Source organism: Prionailurus bengalensis, chromosome C1 (assembly GCF_016509475.1).
Source record: "Prionailurus bengalensis isolate Pbe53 chromosome C1, Fcat_Pben_1.1_paternal_pri, whole genome shotgun sequence".
NCBI lineage: Eukaryota > Metazoa > Chordata > Mammalia > Carnivora > Felidae > Prionailurus > Prionailurus bengalensis.
This window is the reverse complement of record NC_057345.1, coordinates 81,645,677-81,672,290: the sequence shown is the minus strand read 5'-3', so window position 1 is coordinate 81,672,290 and position 26,614 is coordinate 81,645,677. Positions and strand designations below refer to the sequence as shown.

At 41.5% G+C, this 26,614-nt stretch overlaps 1 long non-coding RNA gene across 1 annotated transcript; it reads right to left on the bottom strand.

Moving 5' to 3' along the window:
- Positions 1-22,593: 22,593 nt before the first annotated feature.
- Positions 22,594-25,855, bottom strand: LOC122479614. The gene is made up of 2 exons (XR_006296379.1): positions 25,591-25,855; positions 22,594-23,433 (listed from the first exon to the last, which is right to left on the bottom strand). It is a non-coding gene; the product is annotated as an uncharacterized LOC122479614 (long non-coding RNA).
- Between the last annotated feature and the right edge of the window lie 759 nt (positions 25,856-26,614).

The following is a 26,614-nucleotide window of genomic DNA, read 5'->3' as shown; positions in this document are numbered from 1 at the left end:
GCTGGCAAACAAGTGACTTTACTGGTCCTGGAGTATTCACTAGTGTAGACCTGGTGGATGGAAACTAAACAGTAGTAGGTGACATCATGGTACCAGGCAACTGGCTGGAAAAGGAAAATCGTTCAAGGTTAAGCACAGGGTGGGGACTATTGGTGATAAAGCAGCACAACCTCCATGGGGGCAAATTGTATTCTCTGAATCATTAGTATAACTCTTGTACTTTTCACACAGTGTCTAAAATGATGGTGGGATAATTGATTTTGCATTAGCGATTTCGAGCATAGTATGTAAGAAATATTACAAGCCTACTCCCTAGTTGCTTGCCAAAGCAACCTTTAGAAACTGATAAGAAAACCTATTCTTTTTTTTTTTTTAAGCACAACAAAGGCCCTTCGTATCCCAGATACTGCAGAACAGGACCAGCCCCTCCTCACAGGTTGGTGGTACCCTATTAACTCGGAGTTGTTGGCTGTGACCCATCAAGTAAGTATTCATCGGATTTGTCAGGTTTGGGGGCAGAATACCCAAAACCTGGGTGGTGGGAGTGGATCTAAGTAAACCCAAGGTTGGCTAAAATAGAGTTCTGTTGTTTCTGTGTGGCAAATAGTTCCGCAGGCAAGTGTCCAGAGAGACCTTTACAAATTGTGAGAAATGGACACCCAGAGAGCGTCTGTCTAGAGTGATGTGAGCAGATGCAAGTCTATGTCACCATTACTGAAGTCCCTCTCCTCTCTCAGAGACACTTTAGAATTCGGGAGGCTTCAGGGGTGGAAGCCACCACTCTCTAGCTTGTCACGTTTGCCCCTAAGATCCCAAATTTCCAAGCCACTAGTGGTCCCTGCAGGACTGATGCTCTTATCTGCCCTACATCAATACTGTGGTAGGACTGGAAGCACCTTGTGTGGGGTCCAGCCTTCCTTGGAGCATCTTCCCCTGTGGAGCTCAAAGCCCTTGTGATGCAAAGAACACCCCCCTCATCCCTGACCTGATCTCTGACTTTGCTGCTTCTCAGAGACAGCTTCTCTTTTGCATCTTTCACCATACGGCTGGGTGTGGGAGGGTAGAGCCTTCAGGAGACTTGGTAGTTTGACATTTTCCCCAAAACATGCCTCTGAAAACTTCTGTTAGGAGACTTCCACATCTAGGAGCAACTTATTCCATCATTGAGCACCTCTGACCGTTTCTAAAGTTGAATCCCTGTCTTTTACCCACTGGTCTCAGTTGAACCCTCAGCAGCACCCTGACAATGTCCAACCTCAGAATAGTGAGGAAAGTTCATCCAGAGTACTGCATACATAGTAATGACTGCCGTTGGCACCACAGTCATGGGGTTGGGTTAATTCTTGATATCTGACAGGAAACCCAGTGGCGCCATGAAGAATGGTCAAGGCTGGATGAATCCATCTTCTAAACTATAATCCTTCAAAAATTTGGAGCCCTTTGAGTTGTCATTTCTTCAGGCAGAACAACACCAGCTCCTTCAGAAATTTATTTCATGTCCCAACTTTTAAGTTCTCTCACAACATTGTTGTTGTTGTTGTTGTTGTTGTTTTCTGAGCAAACGCCACTGTCCCCATCTCCCTCTTAAGATAGAGGATACAGAATTTATCACAAAAAATGTGAAGATGACTATGTGGGAAATGCTGGATGATGAGTCTCCCACCTGCAAAGCTAGTCCAACAAAAGGAAATGGACTATAAGAAGACAGCAGACGTGATTTGGATACAATAAAGAACTTGTGAATTTACTTTTAATTCAGTAAGCTTTAGGCCTGCATGCCTTCAAAAAGTCAATCTTTCTCTTCCTTCTCCTACCTCTTCTTTACTACACTAATGCCAACTATTTTTTTAATTTGAGGTGGCATCTCTTCCAGGCAGACTTCCCTAACTCCTTTAGTCGGGGTTGGGTGCTCCTTCCAGACTCCCGCCACACCTGTGCATGTCCCTGTCAAAGCACCTTCCACCTGCTTTAGATTGTCTGCTGAGTTGACATCCCTTCAACTTGATGGCTGGTGCCCAAGACACTGAATTATCTGACTTTTAACAATGCCTGGCACCAAAGAGGGATGAAAAATATGTATTGATATCAAATCGAGTGCTAAAACACTGGAATGAAAACCTGTGGAACAATCTGGGAAGGTCTCCCAGCATTCATCGAAGACATGAAAGCTGATAGGTGTGTGTCCCTTGGGATTATCCTTCCACTCATTTACTCCTCATTTATAACTAATGTGTGAGGAGAGCTTTGCCCCAGGCATTCCATACAGAGGATGGAGTCACATCTCTGGTACAGAACGATGACACCAAACAGGAGCGAAAGACAAAATCTCTACTGATTGCCAGTCATCTGATAGAGACCTTCACCAGCTAAAGCCCTTCTAGACTGGGATTTCTATGGTGGCCAAGGGATTTACAGTAATGTGGGTATAATAGAAATAAAAGAGGCTAGTGTGGAGGAGGTTTTCTGAGAATGGCTTTTGGGTTCCAGGAGCATGGGTCAAGAGGAGTACACAGGGGATGGGGCTGGGCTTGCTCCTAGGTGCCCTCAGCTCCCCTTCTGGGCTGTCTTCACAAGGCAGGGCAGGGACCACACTGCGCTGCTCTGATGGTCAGGCAGATAGAGCTACAGGGCATGATCACAATCCCAGAAGCACAGGACTGAGAGGTGTGGCAATAAAGGAAACTGGAATTCTAGAGACAAGAAAAAATAAATCCACTCAAGGAACCATCTCAACTAATCGGCTACTAGGCTCTGTTTGCAGAGGTGACATCACTGACAGTGCTTACAGGCAGAATAAGGCCAGATTTGCCAAGGGACATGTGTAGGCTTCCAAGCCTTCTAATCCCTCCTCAGCCACACCCAAAAATAAACTGTAGGAGGAAAATTTTACTTGGCATAATCGGATATTTTTGTCTTGCTTACCTAAACTGTCACAAGTGGTTGGTGAAAATAGCATAAAATGAGTGCTGTTTTATAAGAAAAAATTTTTTTCAGAAATTCCAAATAGGTAAATATCTTTTTTTTTTTCCAGTTTCCTAAGGTCTTTTTTTGTAAAAAGCAAATTAAACCTATTTGAGGTAGGGCCTGAATGTTATTCAATTCTGTTGGGGCCCTTTACTCTTGGCTGTGGCTACAAAAGAAGATTCACAGTAAATGGGCCTGTGGGGGTGGCTGCCATTTACCCCCATGTTTTCATAAATGGAAGCAGCCAGGCAAAGAGCACAGCTGTCATCATTTTCCACACAGGCACCGGGGGCTTGGGAGCTACTTGAGCAAGGGCCAATATGACAGGCAGGTTTTCTCACATAGCAAATCTAAAATTTTATTAGCAACAATTTGGACTGTTCAGGCAGGTTCAATGTCTTGTGTGTATGTGTAAAAATAGATCCGTTCACTCTTCCTGCATTCACCTTGGCTGTTTCTCACGTCTAAAACTAACCTGTAATAGGCACCCACTGTTCCCTCATATTTGCAATGGTCAGTGATCAAAAGAAGATTGGAGCTGACCAGATGTAAAATGAAAGATTCACCAGATAGACCAGAATGAAAGACTCACCTGGAGCGGAAATCTGAAAGGTTTGTTTACTTAGTCTTTCCCCCGCGTGCATCTTTGTGTTGCAGATTCCAATTGGAGTGGAAATGCCAGGTTGCTCGGAGAGAAGGTTGTCCTTGTAATGTGTCTTGGCCAATTGGAAATTGGCAGCATTTGTTCTCTCTTGAGAACATTTTCTTGCCAAGCTTCTAGGACATTTCCCAAGACCAAGTGGATTGGCCAATTGGACAACATTTCACTAAGCACACAAACTTCTCATAGTGCGATCCAGACTTTTCAGAACTCTGAATTGTTAGCAAAGTAGACAAAAATAATTGAGCTTCATTCTTCCCCAGCCAGGTTCTTCCAAATGTCACCAGCATGGTCTCCCTAAAAGCAAGAAATGACACAAATTCGCTCTAAAGTAAAGCTAATTAAGAGATACACCTACATTTAGAGGAAAAACAAAAATGCAGAGGAAACCACTTTTAACAGATAAACCAAAAATTCAATTGCGGTTCTTATAAGAACTTAACCTTTTGTTCAGGATCAGTTATAACATCATTAACTTTATCCAAAGAAAATATATTTATCCTGGGTGCAGAATAGAAAAGGTCAGGTACGAGATTCCAAAACTTTAAAAGAAAAAGATACATCTCTAAATTACTAAGAGAATTCAACCTTTTGGAAAAGCATTTTATATTCATTAAGAACCTTTTTACTGTGGGGGAAAATTCACCAATGGTGAGAATTATGTGTGTTCAGTTCACTCAAGCTCTCCTAAAATCATGGTGTTGATTCATGTGTAATTAAAACACCCTTGGAAAATGTTCTACAGCCTGTGTTGGGGGGGGTCATTAAATAAATTAGATTAATTATGATTTTATAAATGCAATTGTACATTAAATAAAATATCAAAAGCCAATCCAATCACAGCTGTTCGGAAGGATTTTTGGCTGAAAAACTTCACTTATCACCAAATAATATAATTAGGCAATTACCAAGTGACAACTGAGGGATGATTATAGCATCAAAGCAAAAGGGCAAGTCTTAAACTCCCAGAGAAGTCACTCCCAGTCAGACCACAATAAACCAAAGAGGATATTTCTTGCCTGATTTTGTCTGACATCCTGGTCAGCAATAGGTAAGCAATAGCTTTTTAGCAAATGGTGCTTAGACCCACACTCAAGATATGCATTAGGTACACTGGGCACAGGACCAAGGACTGCAATAGTTTCAAGGGCGTATGAGAATGTTTTCATTTACTTTAGAAGCATAAGAAAAAAAAAATGAACTTCTAGTCAAAGAAAACGTTTTAATATATAGTATTATTACATTTGTCTAGATACTATGGCAGCCATAAAATACAGTTTTAACTTTTATTTTTAATGAAGCAAAGGGCCCACAAAGGCAAAAGCATCTAGAACTTATGAATTGATTATGTGGCCCTGCTGAGACCCTTCCCATAGGACCACATGGCAAGTAAGCTGCCTTAGTGAGTGGCAGGAGCCAGTTGGGTGTCAGAGGAAAGAAGAAAGAAAGGCAGGTTGCATAGGGGAGAGGGATAGATTGGGGTGTGTTCATAAGGCCAAGAGGGTGGTAAGGTTGGGTTTGTAGGGCCACATGAAGAGCTCTGTTTCCCAAAAGGGTAACAAGGCTGAGGTTGTATGAATAATCCCAGCAGCTCTGTTTTCTTCACCACTGTGTCCCAAGTTCAGATATGACACCTGGTTCATAATAGGCACTAATATTTGAAAACATTTCAATAATTCTAGGGTGTAGCATGGAAACTACTGGCAGAAATGAGACAGAGATATGTCCCTGTCATGCAATTCTTTACCCCATTTCTGTAATTAATAGCACCAGCCTGTACTGATTCCTCAATGATACGCTTACTTCTTTGATGTCCATCTATATCAATGCTTCCTCTAGCTGAGAATAAATTCCCACTGTGGCAGGCTAGGCAGTGGGTACAGCATGGATCTCAGTTTAAGGCTTGACTCCTTCACTAAGCAGCACTATAATTTTGAGAAAGTTCTTTATCCTCTCTAAACGTCAGCTGCCTCCTGTATAACATGGATATCTGTTCCTACATCAGGTGGCTATGAGGATGAACTGAGATAATAATGTGTCAGGTGCTAAGCCCAATGAGTGATACATGGTTAGGGTCTAATGATACGATTTCCTTTTGTGTCAACTATTTATTACCTTGCTATAACCACTCTTAGTAACATTTTTTACTAATGTTCCTGGAATCTACCCCTAAATATTTGTAGTTAACTCATTTTCCAGCGAACTCTTCACCAAAGGCAATGCTAGGTTCAAGAGTGAGGATGGATGGAAGCCAGGCAGCGGCTTGGTAATGCAACTGAGAGTGGACCTTAAATATCTCTGGAGGGATGATGAGATGGACAGAGTATTGGTTGGCAGATGTTTTGACAAGCTACTTGGGATGAGAGATACGGAGACATGAGGAGGAGGTAAGAAGACCAAGTGGCCTGGCTAAGCTGCCTCCACATGTGGGTGGGTCTCCAGAGCCCATGTTTTGTGGGGATACAAGTCTAGGGCCCGAGCTGGGCAGTAGAGGACACCTGAAGGCTGCCACCAAGGGCATACCTGCTTCTCGGTCCTTCCGCCATGAGTCATCCTAGCTTCTAACTAGACACCACACACACAGTTTAAAATTTTGCTTTGAGGGGCACCTGGGTGGCTCAGTCGGTTAAGCGTCCGACTCTTGGTTTGGGCTCAGCTCATGATCTCATAGTTCATGGGGTCAACCCCTGCACTGACGGTGCAGAGCCTGCTTGAGGTTCTCTCTCTATCCCTCTCTCTGCCCCTCCCTTACGATCTCTGTCTCTCTCAAAATAAATAAATAAACTTAAAAAAGTGTTAAGTAAATAAATAGATAAATAAATAAATACTTTTATTTGAAGATGTGCTAAATATTTGCTACCTGGGACAGTCTCAGCCTAACCCACCTGGAGGGAGCAATGTATCACAATCCCTGCTACCTGCTCCTCTCCTCAGCTCTCCCCCAGCCCTGGTTCCCTCAGCTTTATATACATCATCATTTTCCTTTCTTCTGGTATCCCTCCTGAGCACCTTTTATTCCTCCTTTCATTTCTTCATCTTCAATAAATTCACTCAAACACATTAATATGTTTGAACATGTATTATTTAATAGTATATAATACTATGAGATACTTTGCCAGGCAGAAAAAAGGGATGCTGTGTATTTTTTTTGTCAAATTTTACTTTATTCTTCTAACTTAACATTTAAAAAATGACATAAATGACATATCACATTATATTAGTGTCAGGTATACAACATAATGATTCAAGGTATTTAGATATTGTGAAATTATCACCACAATAAGTCTGGTTAAAATTCGTTGTCATCAAATACAGAGGCTCTGTATATTTGAAACAAGGTTTTAATCTTCTCCCTGAGGAGATATTTAAGATGCTAACCTAAAAGCATGGATGTCTTTATTCCACGCCAAGATCTGATATCTGCTGTCTAATTCTTTCACTCATTTGTTTATCAAAAAAAAATTTATTGAATACGTACTAATTGCCAGGCAATGCTTTAGGCTGTCCAATAGGGCACTGAACAAGACAAGTCTTGTGCAGGAAAAGACAGATGTATATATAGTGACCAGTGGAGGTAAGTGCAAGGAAGAGAAGGGGAGCGAGTATAGGGACACGAGCCACATCTTTACACAGTGTGGAAAGGGCAGGGATTAGTGGGACAGGAACCTCACTAATTACTACTCTTCATTCTTCCTCATCAGTCTTTGCCTTTCTGCTCTGATACTCTTCCAGGATTCAAGCTGACTCAATCTTTTATGCTCTCCAAGGTGGTTTCGTCACTGGTTGTCTGAAGTACTAGCTGGATAGCTTCCAGCTTTGGATAGCAGGGGCAGAAGTCAAGGACTTAAGAGAAGGGGATGTGTCAGCTCTGGACATGGCCAGAGTTGTCTTGGAGATACTGGGGAGACAAAATGTTTGACTTTTCAATAGGGTTTCCAGTGAACATCATGGAGCCCACAGTCCCTTCGGGACAAAAGGTCACAATTTAATGAAAAAAACTGTTTAGAAGAGAGGCCAATAATTATTGGTATTAATTTAAAAATATTTATTCACCTAAAAGTTAATGATGTTGAAAACTTCAAATGTTTTCTGGTTGGTGCTGTCATTAAACTTTTCTGTTTTGTTCGGAAGTATCGAGTGGATGTTTTCTCCCACCTTTCAATCTATCAATGTGAATAGCATCAAGACATTAAATATTTATCAGCTTAAATGCAAAGCTTTCACTTGAAATTTTTGGTATTAAATTCTATCTCTTTAACCTGAAACTTTGCTGGAAACATTCCTAAAATTAAGGGGAAAGGAAAAATTCTACACAATGCCAAGGGCTTTGCAGATATAATACAGAGTTGTTTCAACACATTGCAAATACAGGTGGTCTTACATTTTCAAGTGGACATTATGCAGTTAAAATGCCACCTATTGGCTCCTTATATCTTCTAGCCCCATCCACTGTTTTTAGACAGGTAGTAGTATTTCTAGCAATTACAATAAGCAAATGGAATACTGTGATCTGGGGGCTTTATAAGGCACATCTTCATTAGTTTTAAATTCTTCTGCTTTATGTATGAAATTGTGGTAAATTTGTTCACTTCAGAAAGTGTTCCACAATTATGCTGTGTCCATTTGAACCCTTTAAATGAAGCCAATTAAGTCCTATTTGCATTATTATTTCTGTTATAGACAGATGATTGAGTTTTATCAATTTCTCTCCTAACAGCCAAATCATAAATGTACCAATTAGACTTAAAATCACACTTTCTCTTCCCTTGTTTTATTGTTAGCCTCTTCTTGGCCTTTCTCAGGTACTAGTAACAATTACTTTTGAAAATATTATTACTTTGGTAAGTTTATAAATAATTTTTTGCTCCCTTGTATGTATTCCAGATATTTAAGCCATAAATTAATTGGGTTTATTTTCACATTCTAGTCATTTCCACAAGAATCCTCCTCCTAGTCTTTATAATGTAGAATTTGTACCGTAGAAGACAACCTTAATGCCCTCTGGCCCAGTCACTCCACCTGCAGTAAAGACTTCTGAGTTATTTTTACAGAAGAAAATTCTAGAAAATACAGACATGACACATCACGCAGTAGCCATTCCATTAGGATATGTCAGTTATTTTCCCAGGTCATTTAATTCTGTTTGGCCCTCTCCTCCAAGTGTAAGTCTCTTTAAATTCTTCCCCATTTTCCCCTTGCTCTTTATTTCTTTTATACATTGTTACACCTGACCTTCCTCTGTCATTTTTATTTCCCAGCAGCAACTTCTTTTGGGCTCCCCAGGTCTGCACTCTGTGCCTTACTTTGGGCTGCCTTCCTATGTTCAGAATAATCTCCTACCCTGATACCTTCTATCTTAATCTTCAACTAGCTCCCGGAAGCCCACTTCTGCTCGGAGCCGTGTCTACCGATTTTTCCTGTCAGCCGTGTTCCCCAGACCCCTCCCGTGAATGCTGTTCTGGCCCAAAGTGCCAGCACTTTAGAAGAAAGACACTGTATGTTTCCATAAAGTAGCATGTTTGATTCTAAAAATAGTATCTCCCATCACAATAAAAATCCTGAACTCAGTGTCAGAGCCTATCACCCAAACCATGGCCAGATCTTCCAAGTCAGCTTCCATTGTTCCTTCAGGCATTTCTTTCTGGTTTTCTAGAAGTTCTAGGACCAAAAGCCCCCAGAAGGTGAAAAGCAAGGATAGATATTTCTTATAATAAAAGGTTAAGAAAATCCATTGCACATATCATATGGGTCATTTTGTGCTAACAGCAAAAGAGCTGACTACTCTTAAGATATAAAAATGAAAAGATGGGCGATTTAATAAAAGTTCTGAGGCTTCACTGGTCTTATCTCTGATCCCTTTTATTTTTAGAGAGATTTTGAAGGGAGTTCACACAATAATAATGATCCATCATCATTTTTGTGCTCTAAGCTCAAGCTATTCAAAAGTTTTCTATTGGCATTTCATCTTTTTAAAAAAAATTTTAATGTTTATTTTATTTTTGAGAGAGAGAGAGAGAGAGTGAGCCAGGGAGGGGCAGAGAGAAAGGGAGACACAGAATCTGAAGCAGGTTCCAGGCTCTGAGCTGTCAGCACAGAGCTGGACGTGAGGCTTGAACTCAACAAATCGTGAGATCGTGATCTGAGCCAAAGTCGGACACTTAACCAACTGAACCACCCAGGTGCCCCTAATGGCATTTCATCTTTAAGAAGAGTAATTACTCCAATTATTCTCCAAATTTCTGATCGCTCTATAGTATGTGCACAAAGCCAAAAGTGATATTTGTCATATGTTTTGTGTGTGTGTGTGTGTATTTCATCACTTTTGGCTTTGTGCACATATAGATAGATACATACATTATATATATATTATATACATATACACATTATATACATAATGTATACATATGTACATTATATATATGTTATATATATAATGTATCCATCTATGTGTGTGTGTGTGTGTGTGTGTGTGTATCAAAGTAAGGAGAGTGTTCCTAACATAATTTTCATTCTGTTTACATTCAGGAAGAAAAAGGTCTCTACATTTTCAGGGGTGTCTATAGTATTTTGTTTTTATGGAAACATTAGAAAGAGAGAGCCAATTATGCAAGACCCCATTTAATTTTGATTGCTTTAAAATACAAACTGCTGAGGTCTTATAAGCTCACACTAAAGGAAGAAAAAGACTTACCACCTAATTCCAGATATCTTGTGACTTATGAACCTCCAGACATAAAATCATTGAGTCTCCAGGGCAAGAAAGAGCCTAAAGTAGAAATAAGAAAATCAAGCCAGTCAGTAATGAAGATCAAAACTAAAAACTTCATTCCTGAATAAGACTTTTGTCAAAAATTTTTTAAATTTTTTTATTTTTAATGTTTATTTCTGAGAGACAGAGCACTAGTTGGGGAGGGGCAGAGAGAGAGGGAGACAGAATCCAAAGCAGGCTCTGGCCTCTGAGCTGTTGGCACAGAGCCTGACGCGGGGCTCAAACTCATGAACGGTGAGATGATGACCTGAGCCGAAGTCGGGTGCTTAACCGACTGAGCCACCCAGGTGCCCCTTGTTTTCTCAAGTTTTATATTTGTCCTTTTTTTATTTATTTGTTTTGAGTCTATTTACATCTGGTCGGAATCTTCTTGTTCATTTCTAGTGGTTTCTCCAGCCCAGCTAACAACGAAGATACATTATTTACCAGGCAATGGTAAGACTTGATTTAAAAAAAAATTTTTTAAATAGTTATATGTTATTTACTAACTTAAATAAAGGTCACCCACTTAAATGCCTTCAGGAGCCAAACAGCCTATTGCAATTGCACAACTACAAGGCCCCGTTCACTCAATGCTGCATTCCATGTTAGTGGGCGGCTGGGATTAATAACTGTGTGGAGCTGGGACACCCAGTGGTGCTACACAGCAGGTAAAGTCGATGTGCGGAGCAGCCCTAGACACAACAGTATGAAGCAGAGGGGCCTGTCATGAACTGGAGGGCACAGAACACTGCACACAAAGCAAATGCATGTCTGCAAGCTGAATTTTGGATCACAGGTCACCAGTTTATGATATCATTCCAGAGCTATTTTAAAGAAGTATTTATCTGTGGAAAACTGAATTGTGTCTCCCATTTTATTAAAATTATTATATTTCAGTGTTATGTCTATTTTGGGAGGATTTTCAAAATTCTCTTTTGATTACGGGCTATCAAGGAGGATTTTTAAGTCAAAAGGCACCACAGCAGTAAGGTCCATCCTATACCAAAAGCAGATTGAGCCACTACTTCTGTTTCTTATTATTACAGAAGTGTAGCCTGTCTGTTCCCACAACAGCACAGAATAACAAATGAGGGTATTATTTAGTCTAAAACACCCAACGCTTCTTTGCATTTTCCTCCTGTCTATACCGCACCCTCCCCCCCCCCCCAGTAATTGTCCAGTGAAATGCAATCCTGCTCAGTCTTCCACAGTCTCGGGGAAGGCATGGCCCTTACCTACAAAAAGCTCATGGTTTGGAGAAGTAACATACACGTACACAAAGGACTATAATAAGAGGAATATGAAATTGCTGCATAAGTTGTTTTTAAAATGTGGTCATTCGTACAAATAAAAGGGAGAGATTTGGGGATATAGGAAAAACATTTAAAATGGTCCTTACAGGTGTCCCAGGACAAAGTCATGTCAGGAAAGAACTGGTTGGCATTGGGCTACACACAGGAACCATGTTCATGAGGCGTGGAGGCAGGAACCACTGTGAGCAGTTTACAGCATGTAGCCAGATCACAGGGAGTCTGTGGAGAGGTGGGCTGATGAGATTCTGAGAAAGGTGGGCTGAGCTCTTTCCTTACTGGCTGCTCCACCTCACACTCCTTTGCTTTCTTTCTTCGTCTCCTGCCCTCACCTCAAATAATGGAGCCCAGGGCTCAGTACTTGGACCCCTTCCATTTTCTACTCATATCTTTTATGAGCTTACCCACTCTCATGGCTTTAAGCACCACCCTTATTCTTTTTTTTTTTCAATATATGAAATTTATTGTCAAATTGGTTTCCATACAACACCCAGTGCTCATCCCAAAAGGTGCCCTCCTCAATACCCATTACCCACCCTCCCCTCCCTCCCACCCCCCATCAACCCTCAGTTTGTTCTCAGTTTTTAACAGTCTCTTATGCTTTGGCTCTCTCCCACTCTAACCTCTTTTTTTTTTTTTTCCTTCCCCTCCCCTATGGGTTTCTGTTAAGTTCCTCAGGATCCACATAAGAGTGTAAACATATGGTATCTGTCTTTCTCTGTATGGCTTATTTCACTTAGCATCACACTCTCCAGTTCCATCCACGTTGCTACAAAGGGCCATATTTCACTCTTTCTCACTGCCACGTAGTACTCCATTGTGTATATAAACCACAATTTCTTTATCCATTCATCAGTTGATGGACATTTAGGCTCTTTCCACAATTTGGCTATTGTTGAGAGTGCTGCTATAAACATTAGGGTACAAGTGCCCCTATGCATCAGTACTCCTGTATCCCTTGGGTAAATTCCTAGCAGTGCTATTTCTGGGTCATAGGGTAGGTCTATTTTTAATTTTCTGAGGAACCTCCACACTGTTTTCCAGAGTGGCTGCACCAATTTGCATTCCCACCAACAGTGCAAGAGGGTTCCCGTTTCTCCACATCCTTTCCAGCATCTATAGTCTCCTGATTTGTTCATTTTGGCCACTCTGACTGGCGTGAGGTGATATCTGAGTGTGGTTTTGATTTGTATTTCCCTGATAAGGAGCGACATTGAGCATCTTTTCATGTGCCTGTTGGCCATCCGGATGTCTTCTTTAGAGAAGTGTCTATTCATGTTTTCTGCCCATTTCTTCATGGGTTATTTGTTTTTCGGGTGTGGAGTTTGGTGAGCTCTTTATAGATTTTGGATACTAGCCCTTTGTCTGATATGTCATTTGCAAATATCTTTTCCCATTCCGTTGGTTGCCTTTTAGTTTTGTTGGTTGTTTCCTTTGCTGTGCAGAAGCTTATTATCTTCATAAGGTCCCAGTAATTCATTTTTGCTTTTAATTCCCTTGCCTTTGGGGATGTGTCAAGAGATTGCTATGGCTGAGGTCAGAGAGCATCACCCTTATTCTGATGACTCCCTAGTTTCTGTCTTCAGTGCATGTCCTGAAGTGTCCAGACTGGGACATTCAGTTGCCCGTAGACCATCTCTACCAAAAAGTCTAACAAACATCAGAATATTATAAGTCCTAAAACTGCCTGGTGTTCTTTTCCAGGTCTACTCTTCCTCCAACTCTCCCCTTGTGGTTGATTGCCTTCCAGATTCTCGGGCCAAAAATCTTGGGGTCATCACCTCAACTCCTCCTTTGCTCACAACCACAAACAATTATTAGAAAATCCTGTTGACTCTACTTTCAAAATACAACCAGAGTTTGACCACTCCTCCTCCCCTTCTCTGCCACACTCTAGACTGAGCCACATCCTCACTCACCTGGATTTCAACATCCTCCTAACAGACCTAGACCTTCCCCTCCTGTACCCACAGGATTCTAAGTGCAGGCACCACAGTGATTCCATTTAAATGCAAGGCAGACCATGTCTTTCTTCAACTCACAAGACTGAAAATGCCCTTCTCTTGCTCATAGGAGAGCCCCAAACTCTTCCAAAGTCTGTGCAAGTTTTCATTCCCTCAACTTCAGCCAACATAGCCTCTTTGCTGCTCTTACAATTCCCACCTCACGGCCTTTGTCTGATCATTCAGTCTGCCTTGGAAACTCTTCCTCTGGACATCCACAGAGCCCTCACATCCTCACGCCTTTTGCTTACAGGCCACCTTGCCACAGGTCACCTACTCCAGCCACCTTGTCAAGAATGGCACCCTTTTTTATTTATTTTTCTTTTTTGCACTTATCACTGTCAATCATAGGTATTTTATGTATTTACCTTGTTTATTCTCCACCTCACTCTTTGATGTAAGCTCCCAGGTGGCAGAGGGGCATGGGTTTTGTTCACTGCTGTATCTCCAGCATCCCGGATAGTGTCTCTACATAATAGGAACTCAATAAACATTGGGTGACTGAATGTACAAAGAAGAACCTTAAGTGGTTTCAGGCAATGAGAAACCACTGTAGATGTCTGAACTGAGTCCAAAGAGAGAGAAATGAGAAATAAGTCTTTGCCAAAATCTTGCATTGCATCTTTGGGATAGAAATTACATTTCAGGGGCAACAATCCAAAAACAAAATATCAGAAAAAAAGCCATGACTTCTTCCCCTATCCCATCATAAATGCATCTCTGTTTATCTCTGACTTGATAATCTTATCAAGCCAGCTTGGAATTATGGAAAAAGTAAGGATTGGAGTAAAAAATATACCAAAGTTAAATTTCTGATTCTAACAGTGTTGATTTCATCTATAAAGTGGAGGTTATAATCAAAATCCTTTTTCATAGGTTATAAAGATTAATCATTATTATTAATGTATATAAAAGATCTAGCAGATAGTAGGTTTTTATAAATTCCTAGTTCCTTTGATTTAACAATTAATTACAGTACAGCCAGTCTTTTAAACTTACCTGCCCATCTTTTCATAGTCCATTCACCAAAATTCTTGCTAACGTTGTAGGTAGAAATTATCAACCAACATTTGACTAACATGTTCAGCAACAAAATGTGCCCACTATACGATTCTTTCTGCTATTTCATTAATTTTTTCTATGATCCAGGAGTTTAAATTCTGCACCCATCTCTGACTATCCAATCAACTCCCAATCTCTTTCAGTCCACTGGAAAAAAAAAAAAAAAACTATTTTATCAAGTATTTGATTGAATTAAAAGTACATTAGCTTTTTTTGATTGTGTATTTCCTTCATAAAGAAAGCTTTGAAAATTAAATATAAGAACAAAAGATGGGGCACCTGGGTGGCTCAGTCTGTTAAGCGTCCGACTTCGGCTCAGGTCACGATCTCACAGTTTTTGAGTTTGAGCCCTGCATCGGGCTCTGTGCTGACAGCTTAGAACCTGGAGCCTGCTTCGAATTCTATGTCTCCCTCTCTCTCTGCTCCTTCCCTGCTCATGCTCTGTCTTTCTCTCTCCTTCAAAAATAAATAATAAACATTTAAAAAAATTTAAGAACAAAATAAGTTGGGATCACCACATCCCACTTCAAACTGCCCATATGATTTCTGTATTATGCAAGGTAGACTAATCCAGTGGTTCTCAGACTCTTTGGTCTCAAGACCCCTTTACATTCTTAAAGATTGTTAAGGACTCCCAAAGAGCTTTTGTTTATGAGGGTTATAACTATCAATATTTGGCATATTAGAAATGAAAAGAGAAACATTTTTTAACACAGGAATACACAAAGACACATTCCATTAGACATCAGAGCAATGACATCATCACACATTATATAGCATGTGGAAAGCTCTGCTTGACGGTCAGGAAGGTATGAGTGTGAAAAAGGCAAATGATACCTCAACATTATTATGAAAATTGTTTTCACTTGCCAAACCCTCTGAAAGGGACTTAGAGATACCTAGGGGTTCCTGAACCACGCTTTGAGAACCACTTACCTAATCTTCATTTAGTAACAAATAAATCCCAAAGTCTCGATGACTTAACTCAATGAATATTTATATTTTGCTCACATAAAGCCCATTGTGGCCCGGACAGGTCTTGTGCATCTTGCAGCTACACCATCTGGAACATGTGGCTTCATCTCAACAAGGGAAGAGGCACCTAGCTAGCTTCTAGCTGTTCTGACCCAGAAGCACACATGTCATTTCTGCACACAGTTCATTTGCCAGAAGTAACCACATAAATATTTGGTGACTGGATGTACAAAGAAGAACCTTAAGTGGTTTTAGGCAATTAGAAACCACCAAAGATATTTGAATTGAGTCTGAAAAAAAAGTGAAATGAGCCACAAGTCTCTGCTGAAATCTTGCATTGTATCCTTTTGTTTTAAATGTTTATTTTTAAGAGACAGAGAGAGAGAGAGAGAGTGCAAGTAGGGCAGGGGCAGAGAGAGAGACACACGCAGAAATCTGAAGAGGCTCCAGGCACTGAGCCTGACGCGGGGCTTGAACTCATGAACCACAAAATCATGACCCGAGCCGAAGTTCCTTAACCAACTGAGCCACCCGGGTGCCCCTTGCATTGTATCTTTAAGGTAGAAATGACCCCAACCTACTGCAAGGGAGGCTGGCAAGCTGTAAGTCAACCATACTGATCTACTTTAAAACTTCTATGTGAAACACCCTTCTCCAAATAGAACATTTGGAATCAGAGCATCTAAGTTTCATTCAGTCTGCCGAACAGAAACTAGATTCAAGGCATTCAGCCAGACGGTGACCAGGGAAGTTAAATACACTTTCAGCATAGAGATAAAGCTTGATAAGAAAATAAAGAGGGGAATGGATTCAGTTATAGAATCATTACAATCCAGGACTTGTCTGATTTAGTGAGCACTTAGTATGTACAGACCAGTGTTTCATTTTCTTGTCTCATTTAATCCTCACAAAAACTTTCTATGTTATGCCATTATTTATGCCAATTTTTAAGCTGTAAAAATTGAGACACAGAGAGATTTAAATAACTTGTCCAGGGTCCTATGGCTAACACAGGATGAAGCTAGGACTTGAATCCAGATCTGTTAAACTTGAGACAGCAATTTTAACCACTCAGCCTCACAGTACTGTCTCCCTCAGATATCTCTTCCTTGAGAAAATCCTTCATCATCATAAATGATATTTCATCAGGTTAACTTTATCCCCCAAACTGTGTAAGAGACATGTGGCTTAACCACTACAATCCAACAGCATCAATGTCACTTGGAAAATCACAACACCAGTAATGGCTGTGCCTTTGCTAAATCTCATTCCCTATGTTTTCACCACTTCCCTTGAGAGGTCAAAGCTTAGAATGTAAAGTGCATGGCATACTGGGTTCTAGACCATCTCTGTGTGAGGAAAGTCATGTTAGTCTCTCCATCCACTGTTTTCCCCCATTTTTATAGATGAGGAGGCATAGGAAGTACAGAAACATGAGAATCAGACAGACCTATGCTCAATCCCAGCAATGCTACCATTTCTGTGAGCTTGGCAAGGGATTTAAATTGCCAGGCTACCATTTCTTTATGTGTAAAATGGAATCAGTAATGAGATCATTTAAACACTACAGTGAGATAATACATGAGAGGAAGTCTGGAAGGTACATGCACCAGGCCAGTGTCTCCCAACCCTACCCATTTCGCCTGCTCCCTACCTGCATGCTTCAAATAGCATGCCAACCTTTGAGCCCATACAAAACCTGTGAGATTTCAGTCTAGTCTTTTACCCAAATTAATGCATCTGCAATGCCTCACCAGGGCATCCACCTTGGTAAATATAAGAAAAACCCATTCATAGACAACCATTACATAATATTAATGCTTTATTTTATAGAAAGATTGTTTTATACTTTTCAAACAAGTTGAAACACACATGAAGGCAGTTTTTTTTTTTCCCCTAGGAGGAAAATGCACACAATTTAGAATGTAGAGTTTCATTCTGATTTGCTTAGATTGTCCACTTTTTAAATTTGTGTAACAAACATAGAATCCATATAATATGGTATCTTACAAGAGGCAAAATGTTGAGATCTGGTGCACCTTTTTGTAAAGCTTTTTGTTAATATGTGTCAAGAGTCTGAAGTTACTCCAGGAAGTTCTATCCTGAGTAAAGAAAGTAATCATAAATATGGAAAAGGCTTTATATACAAAGATGTTCAACATGGGATTATTTAAAGTAGTTAAAATGGTGTAATCTAAATTCTCCAAAATTGAGAACTAGATACACAAATTAGGATAAATTCCAAGTATGGTATTTTATGATATATGTGAAGATTTATGATGGCATGGTATATAATTTAGGAACACATTTAGCTGCCAATAATAGAAAAACCTGACCAACAGTAGCTTTAACAAAAAGAGGTTTGTTCTTCTTACATAACTAGAGGCCAGGGGGCTGGTGGTTGCTGTTTTTAATGTAGCTGCTCATTGATAACATCAGAACTCAGGCTCTTGTGACTGGTTCAGTGTGTCACTGACAAGCCTTGGCTTTTTATCCTTATGCTTCTTGCCTCATAGTAGTAAGATGACTTCTGTGGCTTCAAGTATCACATCTGTTTTCAGTGCAGGGACAAGGGAAAAACGGCGGTATCAGAAACGTCTCCTCTTACGCTCGTCTCTTTCATCAGGAAGTGAAATAACTTTCCTAGAAGACCCCATTCGTGTCCCATGAGCCAGTGCTGTTTCCTGTGGCCACCTAGCTGTCAGGGAGATTGAGCAAGTGGTTGCTGACCTTCCCTCCTCTGTCGCAGAGGTGGGAATGGCAGAAGGAAGTAGTCAATCAGCAGTATGCAGGGGAAGGACCGAAGGCGGGTGGGAGAGAGAATGCAGAATGTAAAAGAGGTTGAAGCAGCCATATTGAAACAAGGCAGTGTGTTGGGCAGGATAACTTTACAATCTGGTCCCAGCCTCAGGATCAACATTCGATTTCTCCCAACGTTAAGGACTAGAGAGTAGGCTGCTTAGGGAGGAACTTTAAATGCAAATTGGGCAGTGAAGCTGATGGAAAGTTGTTTCTTAATTTTTTTTTAAGTTTATTTATTTATTCTGTGAAAGACAGAGACAGCATGAGCTGGGGAGGGGCAGAGAGTGAGGGAGAGAAAGAATCCCAAGCAAGCTCCACACTGTCAGTGCAGAGCCTGACTCAGGGCTTGAACTCACAAAATCTGAGATCATGACTTGAGCCGAAACTAAGAGTTGGAAGTTTAACTGACTAAGCCACCCTGGTGCCGCTGGAAGGCTGCTTCTGTGCCAAGAAGATTCTATACTTTTGCAGAGTTTTCAGCTAAATATCTCACTACATCGAATCTCTCCAATCTGTAAGGTATCCTGGACATGTGAGGGGGCATAATACTGTGGTCAGGACTAGGTATTAGAATCTGACAGACAGGAGCAAATCCTATCTCAGCCACTTACGAGCTGTGTGGCCTTGGGCAAGTTATATGCCTTCTCTGATCTTCAGTTTCCTCATCTTTAAAATGTAAAAATAACAATAACATTATTGCAGTTATTATTATTCGTTATTCTATGAATAACTACCTTACCCTTTGTTCTGAGGATAAATATGAACAGGAATGTATAGCTTATAGCTACATATTACAACAAGCCAACTGATCTTATTTGAGATAAATACTAATTTATCCGGTGCCAGGGAAAAAGTAAGAGAGCAGACTAAGCAGCAGAGGAATATTAGCAAAGGATGATAATAATAGCTAACACTGTTGAGACTATATCATGTGTCAGGAAGTATTTTACTTGGATTACCTCACTTCATTCCCACTGCAAGTGGCGTGGCAGTGATTAGTCCGGATAATTTAGGTTATGCTGTGGTATAAATAACTCTCAAATCTCAGTGGCTTCATAACTACAAAAGTTTATTTCTCACGCAAAATCATGCAACGGGTATAAGCTCCTAGCGGCAGTGCTCCAAGCTGCTTTGATTATTTAGGAACATGCAACCATGGTCACTGAGGCAGGACATAGTAACCATGCTTCTAGCTTCTGTCGGCTTGATGTTTTAACACCTGCCCTACATGCATATGCTGGACATGCCTTGTTCTGGGCAACCCAGCAATATGCCTGAGTCACCTGGCTTTGGCCGCCTGCCTCTCTTATCACCCTCCTACCCCTCTGGAAGAGTCCTTCTCCCTAGGGCGCACTCTCAATTAAAAATCAACCAAACAGGGCACCTGGGTAGCTCAGTCGGTTAAGCCATCTGACTCTTGATTTCGGCTCAGGTCATGATCCCAGGGTGGTGAGATCAAGCCCTGCATTGGCCTCTCCACCGGGAGAGGCTTCTCTCTCATCCTCTGCCCCTCCCCCAATCTCTCTCTCTCTCAAATAAAAAAAAATAAATAAAAACCAACCAAACACCACCACAACCACCTCTTCTATCGGCGCTCACACCCAGGACCACTATCCCCTTGCCCTAATCACTCCAGGTCCAGGGAGCAGAAAACTAGGGACAGCTTCTATGCCCTGGGATCTGCTGAAATAATTCAAACTGGCCAATTCTAGGCCTGCCTACCCTACCTCGCTCATTCCTTCTTGCAGGAACCACAGTAAAAGCCCTGGTCCATAGTTCCTTCATCTCCCTCTGCTTTGTGGCACACCCCGGGGCCCCCTGTGTGACCCTGCGAGGCACCATGTGCCTCCTTCTCAGGAGAACCAGGAGTAAGTAAATTGTCTTTACAGTGGTGATCACTTCCCTATCTGTTGGCCTTAGTATACCTCAAATGTTCTGTTAATACACTGTATTTTAAAACACAGGGAAGAAAGAATATGGAGAAACACAACTTACCCTTGAATGCATCCATCCAGACAAGTTCATGCCCATCTGCCCTGAGGTGAGGAGGTATGGTCCTTCCGTGCATGCGCAGAAGAGAAGAGAACCGGAACCCCGGTGAGAGACGCTTAGGTCTACCACAGGTGGATTTGTAGCCAGCTTCAGAGGAACAACCAGTGAGCTTTCACGCAATGGGGGCGGGGATGGAAAGAGGCGGACGTCTGACCCACGGCCCTTAGAGACCCACACGTGAGCCCGTGGCAAGTTAGCTATGCATTTATCTTTTAGCCACTTTTTTCATTTTACCAAGAGTTTACCTTGGTGCCAAGGAAGCCCACCAATTCCACAGATTCCCTGTGACCTACTTTAACACGTTTTCATCACGCTGTCAAAATAACAATTTGGTATCTTTCCCTTTTCAAATTCCTAGGAACCTAATAATCCTCCACAAGGTTTCAGAAATAATTGCCAGCTGGCCTGCCCTCCTCTGTTCTCTCCTTTTGTGGTCTGCAGCGATTTTCCTACCCTGGGCATTCTGAGGCGCATGGCTTCTCCGTGCTCTTTCCTCATTGACTATTATTACCTTAAGTATTCTTCGGGATGTTACCTTTGTCACCAAGCCTGGCTGGCTCATAAGACAGGCCAAGCCTTCTGTCCTTTTTCTGTAATTTCCTATTTTCTCTTTTTCTCTGTTAAGAAGCCAGTCCACATTTTCTTTTTGTCATCTTTTTTTTTCTTTCTCGAATACTTTCAAAATGCTATATTTTTCTCTTCTGTGACTTTTCCCCCTTTACTAACAGCATCTGTTTTATGGGCCTGCCTCTACCAACTTCGTGCATAGCTGTCTCGCTCCCATTTCTGCCACGGTTCTGTCTCAGGTACAACTTGTCCATGGTCCACTTCCCATTTTTATGTCTTTTAAAACATCACCCCTGTCTCTACTTATGTTTCTGTTAGAAATTATTATGGCATTAAGTCATTAAAATCTGTATCACTTAGCTGTGTCATTTTACGGCCACCCTGTCAGAGACCTCTGGCTATAACAATATGATGGAAAATTACTCTCAGGCAAGCAGTGAAAAAGAGAGGGGCAAAGTGACAGGAAGAGAAAACAGAGACCGAACATAAAAGTAAATTACAAAGGGTCTGCACAAAGCGAATGGAAGAATGAAACCATCAATCAATGAAGTTTTTCAATGTAGATGGTCAATTCAAATCATTCTGGTAGGGAAAAAAAAAAAAAGGCAGGCAGGCTGGCAGGCAGACAGTCAAAAACTATCCAATACCTGGTCCCTCCTAATGTCATTTTCTTCCTAAATTATTTCTCAATTTACCCTGGTTTAATACATATTTACTGTGTCCTAACTATGTGCCGGCAGTAAATGAGACATATTCTCTCTCCATTTGCACAGACCCCAGAAACTCTAGGGTTTGGTCTGGACTCTAGCTTTTGCAGGCATACATGCAAAGAGGTTCAGAATTTTGTTCTACCGAAATTTCCAAAAATGATTTGTCACCAGATCTGTCAGACCGCAGGAACTGCATTTCTCGGTGGGCTCTGGGTGCTTCTCTCCCTAACAAATATGAAGGTCTAGGTTGCTGGGGACACGGGGAATATGGCTTCCGGTTCCCCGGCTCCTCCCGCAGCATGGCCAAGATGGCTGCTGGGTAAGACCTCACTGCGCTCCCTTAAGCAGTGGAAGGGGGATTGTTGAGCCCACACATGTGGAAGACCTTCAGAGAGAGTGACAGGAGGAAAATAGGCTGGTAAAGGAGCAGCTGCAGTCTATGTAAAATGTGCTAAGGAAGGAAGCAGTGGAGAGAAAAGATGATAACTTTAGCTGTTTATTAAGAACACGCGTTCCTCTTTGTCATTTCCTGGAAGAACTGATAAAAGGTTTGAAAGATGTACGGTTACTTTTGGTTTTCTAGGTTGTGTTTCTATGCCTGAGACAACATATCCAGATTGGAGCACATGGGGTTCCAGAATCTATTTGGATTACCTCTGACCTTCAGCACGTCACTTACCTCCCTTAGAAAAAAGGGAGGTAACCTGTTGAAATAGATGAGATGACACACAAAAACTCTGAAAAGTGATCATTTAATCTAAAGATCGTGAGGGGAACTGGAGGCTGAGATCACCGCTCACGTAGGTAGTTCTTTGGCAGGGCTGATACATTCGGCTCATTGGCCAGCCTCCATTTGGATTGCCTGGTGCCCATGCTGTATAGGGCATTAAACATGTTTCATACTACACTGGCCTCAGATGATTCTTGCATATAGTCACCTGAATAAGGTGACCTTTTCAGGTAACTTTATCTAACCCTAAGGATTGTGGCGAGAAAACCATCTAAGAACCTTTTACGTAATCATCACAGTGAGACGGATTTCTGGCAGGGAGTGCTACATCTAACACAATGGCAATATTGATTCGTGTGGTTACCATCTCTGGAAGTCACTGGGACTTGATGTGTAAGGCAAGAGAGCCCACAGAACAGGCATTTGTTTGGAATAATTAGATGAAGTTATGTCTGGAGCTGGGGACATAGTCTCCAGTGAGTGGTATCCTAAATCCTGTACTCTCACACCCCAGTGGTAGAGAATGGGGTCACTGTACTGAAGTGGAACCCATTGTATGACACCTGAGGTATGCTTGACAGGCCAATAGACAGAGCTGAACCGAAAGTTAGAACGTGCCCTCAGCAATCAAAATGTCCTGAGCAAGGATTGCCGCCTGTGAATTTTAGCCTTTCTCCCAAAAGAGCAGTAGGATTTTTCATTCCTGTTCCCAGGTCACTGAGCACAGAAAATTTACCTGCCAGGGCTCTCCCCCAACTTGCCTCTGTGTCTGTGCTCTCCATGTGTGCTTTGTGAAGAAACTGCTTAGGTCACTCGTGAGTCACATGAACGCAGGCTGAATAGCCACTGTAGAGAAAGAGATGGGTTTTACCCTCAAATGAGGACAACATCTTGCTTTCAGGTTGACATTAAACTTCAAATTGTCCAGGGGCACCTGGGTGGCTCAGTCTTGGTTTTGGCCCATGTCACGATCCCAGGGTCATGGGATCAAGCCCCGCATTGGGCTCTGTGCTGGGCGTGGAGCCTGCTTGAGATTCTGCCTCTCCCTCTCTCTCTCTGTCCCTCCCCTGCTCTCACAGGCTCATGCTTTCTCTCTCTCTCTCTCTCTCTCTCACTCTCTCTCTCTCTCTCTCTCTCTCAGAAAAACTTCAAATTGTCCAAAGAGGCTTGTAGGCAAGTGCTACCAGATCCTCTCCACCGGCACCTTAAGCGGCCAGGTGACAACTCCTCTAAGGCACAGTTAATTCCTTCAAGCCCAGAATGAACTTGGCTGCATAAAGCAGAGAGATACAGTCCTTACAATAGAACCAAGCCTTTCATATATCCCACCATTCTGATTCCCAACCAAGTCAAGGGGTTTTTGAAACAAATCTCTCTCAGAATGTCCAAGACAGGCTGGTGTTTCTGCCACCTGCTTACAGAAGCACAACAACCAACAACATGCAGCAACAAAAATCTCTGGGGAATGATCTCTTAGAAATAGGGTTTTGGACACTATCTCTAATTGTCAAAAATCTGAACAATCAGATTGGCTTAATAAATGGCCAGAAAGTATCTGCCAGATTCAATTATTCATTTATCCAGTTCATTCATTTATTCAACAAATATCTATAAAGCCAGACATTCACTAAGTGCTTCGAATGCACCATTGAACAGAATAACCAACAAACATGGTAACAGTAAGCACCATAAACATTAATTTTATAGTATGGTAAAAGTCTTAAGTACTGTGCAAGAAAACAGAACGTAGAGTGATACAAGATAATGTGATTGGGAGGGCAGGCTGCAATATTAAATCAGAATAAACAGGGAAGGTTAAATCAGGGATAGGAAAGAAGGTGAGATTGCATCTAAGCAACATCTCTCTTCCAAAATGTGGAAAGCGTCTGTTTCTCCAGCCTCTATCCATTCTTCTCTCACTAATCTCCACAAGTTTTACATTGATATCCATACCTCTGCCATGCAGCCCTTATGACCCAGGAATGGAACACATGTCTCTTGCCCAAGGACAGTCAACATAACCCTCTGTCCTGCCCAGTTATTGACTCAAGGGCGTGCCTTTGACACCATCAGAATTACAGATCTAAAGAAGCTATTTCATAGGGGATCCTAAAAAGGATGTCCTCATTTTCTGGCTCTTGTAGGGCAGGCTGGTGTAATCTGGGTAACTGCGTCAGGCATTTTGCCACAGTGAAGCAGCCAGCCTGAGGACTGTATTGGCACTCGGAGGACCAGACCCAGAGCCCAGATCAAATCATGCCTCTGGACGCTTTGGTAATGCAAGCCAACAAATCCACTTTCCTATACAGAACAATTGACGTTAAGTGTTTTGTTACTTGCAACCCAAAGCATCTTAGCTAATACACCAAACAAAAGGCTACTATGGACAGGAGACCCACCTCATGGCGAACATATGTGAAATGTCTTATTCCAACAATCATATCCTAAATGTAAACTCTCTTTATTAAAGTCACAACTTATAGACAGAAATCAACATTTTTGGGGGGAGTCACAGAGAAACGACTTCTTAAATCAGTAAAAGAGATATTTCCAGAAAACTAAAAATAGAATATATTGAATTAGAAATGAAAGGTGCAGATGTTAAGGCAGGCTCCAGAGGATCAATTCTAAGGTAATTTAGGGGAAGGAAATGACAGATGCTCTCAACCTCCAGCATAGTAAATTGTTTCTTGATTCCCTCTTAATGAAAATATTGCACATTCTCGTTTCTTCTCTGCAATATAGTCGATGGATTTTTTTTTTGCCCTCTTTTTTTTTTTGCTTTTACTTTTTGCATAGACTTGGTATTTTTGTTTTTAATAAAAGTGGAGGTGTTCCTGAGAATTTCTATTGCAACAGCAGGGCTTGAACTTCAGGACAGCTGAAAGGAAGAGTGTGTGCTGTTTCCATGGAAACCGTAGCAGTATAATGTCAGGTACTAAGAGACATCAAGAATGAAGGAATAAAATCCCTGCATCATTTTAATAAACACGTCCTACTTACCATTATTAAACACAGTCTGCATACATGTGCTCTCTCTCTTAATAGCCACTCTTCATAAATTTCTTCTGACCACAGCTAACCTTTCTAAGTTGGTCTTGATTATGCTGCTAAGTAAATAAAGATGAAAAGAATGCCCTTCATTAGAGTATTATAAATGCTTTGTTATTCTGAAAACTCTTTAGACATATATGTTTTAATTAGAAAATAGTACTACGGGGACTCAATAATAAGGGTTAACGTAAACCCACAAAGACAAACAGGTAAATTAAACTGGGCTTACATTTTGTCCTTAGTTCTTCATCTTATATTACAGACCCCATTCTGGGATATTTGCAGTTGAAAAAAATAGTCATCGTCAAAACAGTTCTTACCCCAGCCCCCTCTCTTACTGATGCCTCTCCCCTCAAGTTGATGCTCCTAAAGTACCGTGTCTGGCAGTCTGAACACTAAGTCCAAGCCCCTGTCTCCGGGGCAGCAAGGGATGCAGCCAAATGCTTAGTGGCCCCACCTTGGGGAGATTAGTGAGCCGCTCGCTCTCCAGAGGCAGCCTGGAGAAGTAAATGTCTGCAAACGCTTCTCGTAGCTTCCTGGTCTTTGCTCACCTCATCTTTCCCCAGAACCAGGAGCCAGTTCTCAATCTTTTCCTCAAGGTCTGGCCTCCACACATCCATTAGCAATCAAGAAGGAAGGAGAGAAGGGAGGAAGGAAGCAAGGAAGGAAAGGGAAGAGGGAAAGGGGGATGGGGTGCTGGATAGCACCATAAATCAACTTGAGGGAGGAAAGATCTAGGGGTTCTTCACTCCATCAAAGACCAGTGTACGGACCCTGGTTGGGGGGAATGATTTGTGTATGGTACTATACAAAATCCCTTTATTTTTCTCCCAAATTCAGTGAAGGGAAATTGTGCCAAAGTTCAGATAAAATGAAATAATACTCCGTTAAGGCCAGTGAATAGAACTCAGTGAGCAATGCCTGTCTGTACTGTGGCCTAAGAAATGATAAACACTAAAGGGAAAATGAGCCT